This window comes from Petaurus breviceps, unplaced genomic scaffold (genome assembly GCF_028583685.1).
Source record: "Petaurus breviceps papuanus isolate PSGF00001 unplaced genomic scaffold, PetGlider_PUasm1.0 379, whole genome shotgun sequence".
In the NCBI taxonomy this organism is placed as follows: domain Eukaryota; kingdom Metazoa; phylum Chordata; class Mammalia; order Diprotodontia; family Petauridae; genus Petaurus; species Petaurus breviceps.
This window is the reverse complement of record NW_027186303.1, coordinates 2,210,110-2,214,673: the sequence shown is the minus strand read 5'-3', so window position 1 is coordinate 2,214,673 and position 4,564 is coordinate 2,210,110. Positions and strand designations below refer to the sequence as shown.

Below are 4,564 nucleotides of genomic sequence, written 5' to 3'. Positions count from 1 at the left end.
TGGGTTCAAATCCTGCCTGTAACACATATATGCCTTTGGGTGAGTCACTTCACTTCTCTGGGACTCAGTTTCCTGATTTGTAAAATTAAAGAATAGATGAGCTAGTCCCTGGAGTCCCTTCCAGCTCTGAAGCTTTGATCCCATGGGTTCAAGCCCTGCCTCTTACTACCTGTGTGACTGCAAATGAGTCAGTTAACCTCCCTGAGCTTCTATTTCCTCATCTGTAAAATGGGGGAGAGTAGGTTGAATGAGATTACTCCTGAGGTCCCTTCTAGCTAAGAGCCTATAATCGTCAATCACAGCCCTTCCAAGGCTAGAGAAAGGCTCCCCATCTTTTCCTCTTTCATCCACTGCACTGAATCCGAACATATTCCATTCTGGCCATGGCCAGTTCTGAGATGAGGCCAGCAAGCACGGAGGATCCCAGGTGAAGGGTCTGGAATAACTGAGCTGACCTCAGCTTTTGGATCACTTTGCCCCACCCAAACCAAGCAGATTTCACCAGGCCTGTTGGGTTCTGCTTTCTAACAGAGTCAGGGTTTCCTTATCTCTGTTAGCACTAAGGAAGAAGTCAGTGAAATGTAAGAAAGGCATCCCAGAAGCCCTAAAGATCTGGCTGCCTAACTTTATTCGGAATAAAATAAATTCAATTTTTTTTTAATTAAAAAAAAGGTGCCATGTAAGTGTAGGGCCTCCCAGTGGAGGCCTGAGTGTTTGTGAAAAGGTTCTCTTGGCTCAGTTGTCAGAAATCGCAAGGGTCCCTTGATGTTAGTCCTTGTCAAGCACTGTCTCTGTGCCATCTCCCACACCTGGAATGCCCATGGCCCAAGGGTGGAGAACCATCATTCGGGAACCTCCAGGGTCCCTTCAGGTTCAAGGTTCCAACCCTGACAAGTCAGTTTCATGGAAACAGTTACTGTCCTGTAGGAAGTTACTATCTAAACTCCCTAAGAAAGGTAACAAAGGTAACAAAGAAGTTTGGGGAAACAATGTACCAACAAATGCAGCCTGACTAAACAAACATTGACAGGAAATATCAGTCTGGAGAGGAAAAGGTTGGATAAAATGTGTCCACATATGGGCCAGCTCCTTTAGTCAACCAATCAAAAACATTTATTAAACACCTACTGTGTGCCAGTGACAATGGTAGGTGCTGGGTATTCAAAATCAAAACTTAAATAGTTCTTCCCTTCAAGAAGCTTACATTTACTGGAGAACACATGCATATATAGATAAATAAAAATATATGCTATATAAATAATAATAATAAAATACGACAGTTATCATTTAAATAACACCTTAAGGTTAGAAAAATGCTTTACATATGTTATCTCACTTGATCCTCACAATGACCCTATGAGGTGAGTGCTATAATTAGACCCATTTTACAAATGAGGAAACTGAGGCACAGAGAGATGAATTGCCCAAGGTCACGCAGCTAGTAAGTTTCGAAAGCCAGTTTTAAGTCTGGGTCTCCCTGACTCCAACTCTTGTGCTCTAACCATTGTGCCTCTGCAGTGTAATTGAAGGGCAGGAGATGTGGTGATGCTTGGTTGGGGAGGATCATGAAAAGCCTCATGGGGAAAGTGTAGCATGAACTGAGCTTGGGAAGAAGGTGGGGGCTTTAGGAGGTAGAGGAGGAGTGCCTATAAGTAGAACAAGATGGATTTTTTTTTTAATGTGATTAAAGAGAAGGGAAAAGTAGACCCATTTTCTCACTTCCCCTGGGAGTCAGAGGGCTTGAGTGCTAATCCTAATTCAACTGCTGACTAACTATGAAACATTGGACAAGTGCCTCAGCCTCTCTGAGACTCTGTTTCCTTGTCTGTGAAGTGAAGGGGTTGGACTAGATAATCTGATAGGGAATTTGTAGCTCTAAGTCAGTGAATCTATGAAACTAACTAATAATTATGAATAATAATAATTCCCATTCATTGGTGTTTTATGGCTTAACAAGCATAATGAATGACCCTGTGGGGTCTGGAGTACAAATTCCCATCTCACTTTACAAATTAGGAAACTGACACCCATGGTCACGTGGGCTCCATGGGAGTCTCATGGTGTTATAGAGAGAGCGCTGAACCTCAAGATACCTTAGGTGCCCCCATCATAGACTAGAAGTTCATTGTATTTGTGTTACTAATACTAATAAATCCCTGCAGAGATAGCAGTGTGGTGAGAAGATAGATCAGCAATCAGGCCTGCTTTCCAATCCTGCCTCTGTGCCTTATTGCCTCTGTGTACGTGTAGGCCTCAGTTTCTCCTTCTGTAAAATGGGAAGCAGACTAAATATCCCCCAAGACTGCTTTCATTTTGACATCTCTGTACTACAACCCAAAATGATAAATGATATTTTTAAAAATATTGCCACCCTTTAGCTACAATGGGCTGGGTGAGGAGCAGGCATAGGAAAGTATCTGCTTTCCAGGTTAGGTCATTTGCTTAAAGCCTCTGGATTCTTGACCATGTATTTAGAGCCATAAGAGGTTATTGCCATTCTGGTGAGGGATCATAAGTTTAGGACCAGAGTTTCATCTAGTCTAACCCACTTTGACCATTTTATTTTAAAACTGAGGAATTAGACCCCGTGGAGTTTTAGTGACTAACCCAAGGACACACAGCTGTCAGGTGACAAAGGGAGGATTTGAACCTAGGTCACAGGATCAGAGAGGTAGTGCTGGAAAGCAGCACCTCAAAGTCCTTCTAGCCCAATCTACTCATTTTACAGCTGAAGAAATAGCCCTGATTCCGGGGTCAGAGGTTGTTGTTATGTTGAGTTGTTCCCCATTTGGGGTTTTCTCAGCAAAGATCCTGGATTGGTTGCCATTTCTTTCTCCAGCTCATTTTACAGATGAGAAAACTGAGACAAGCAAAATGAAGTATGTTGCCCAGGGGCACACGACTAGTAAGTGTCCAAAGTCAGATTTGAACTCAAGTCTTCTGATTCCAGGTCCAGCACCCACTATACCACCTACATATATTGGGCTTGAGGTAGCAGCTGGGAGCAATCCCAGTCAGAGGACCTAGGTTCAAATCCAGCCTCTTCTAGAAACATTTTATTTCAGAGAGGGATCAAAAATACTTCAACATTTAAATTATTATTTTTACCAGACATTCACACACTCTCTCTAATTCTCTCTCACACCTCTGGTCCTTTCTTCTTTATTGGCTTTTTTCCAGTATTCCATGTGTCTAAAAATAAAATGTGCAACAAAAATAATTAATTGTTTTTTAAAAATAAACAAATCCAGTCTCTTGTTACCTGTGTGACCTTGGGCAAGTAATTTCCCCTTCCTAGGACACCTGCCTGTGTCCTTATCCATAAAATGAGGATACTAGGTGATATGGTCCTTCCAGCTAACTCATACATCTCCAATCAGATGACTACATTGTATGGCTTCCTAAATGCCATAGCTATAGGGACAGAAGATGGCTATCTCTTCTTATTGAAACCTTTTCAATGAGTGACTCTAAGTGTGAATTGTTGGAACCAAAATGAACTCCAAGGATCATCTGGTTGAATCTTTCACTTTATAGATGAGGAAACAAAACCATAGCAATTAAGTAAATGATCCAAAGTCATAGAGGGATGACACTAATGCTCAAGGCCTCTGACTTCCAGCCCAATGCTCTTGCCTTGGTCCCAAATTGCTCCCTATTTGGGCTCCAAAATGGCCCAGGAGGAGGGTTGTGCAGAGGCAGCCTGGCTCAGTGGCTTTGAGTCACAGCACCCCTAGGAGCCTCAGTTTCCTCACCTGTAAAATGAGAGTAGTGCACTGGATGGCTTTGGAGGCCCCTTCTAGCTCTGGCTCTGGGAACCTGCAAGTCTTTGCTTGTCTGGATTTTAAATGTGCAAATCTGAATGCGAACATGGTTTGTGAACAGCTCAGATGAGGCGTGAGAGAAGGGGATTGCTACCAGCTGCCACTCCAGGCATACCTGGGGGTGGAACCTCTTCCTCTCTGCCCAAAGAGCTCAATTAGATTCAAACAAAAGCAGAAGCTGAGAATAGAGATTTTAGAATGGAGGAAGTTGTACAGGGAAACATGGCAATAGAAACACCCAGGAAATGTGTTTCCTCAAAAGCCAGAGGGACACATTTACTTCCTTCATCCTTTCTTAGATTTCAATTTCCTCTTATGATAAAGTCCTAACTGGGTTAGGACTCAGACAGGACCTCTGACCTGTGATCCTTCCCCTAACTAGTCATTTTTTTGATCTGTACAATGAGGGAATAGAATGAGGGAGACTCTAAGGTTCCTTTCAAGTTCTAAAGCTAGTATCCTATGAGCCTTCCTTCCCTTCCTTCTCCCTCCCTGGTTCCCTTTCTTCTTCTGTCCCTTACCTTTTTCCTTCATCTTTTGTTCTCTTTCTCCCTCTCTTCCCTCCTTATTCTCTTCTTTTTTCTTCTTTTCTTTCCCTTCTTCTTTATCCATTTTTATTTTTCCTATTTTTTTCTTTGTCTTTTTATTCCCAGCATCAGTACAGTACCTGGAACAAAACGAAGTATGGACTTCATAAATACTTATAAATCTCTCTCTCTCTCTCTCTCTCTCTCTCTCTC

At 42.4% G+C, this 4,564-nt stretch overlaps 1 protein-coding gene across 1 annotated transcript in view; it reads left to right on the top strand.

The window, feature by feature from the left end:
• The window catches only part of APPL2 (adaptor protein, phosphotyrosine interacting with PH domain and leucine zipper 2), an 86,606-nt gene that overhangs the window by 42,773 nt on the left and 39,269 nt on the right, over positions 1 to 4,564 (top strand). The gene's annotated exons all lie outside the window — the stretch shown is intronic.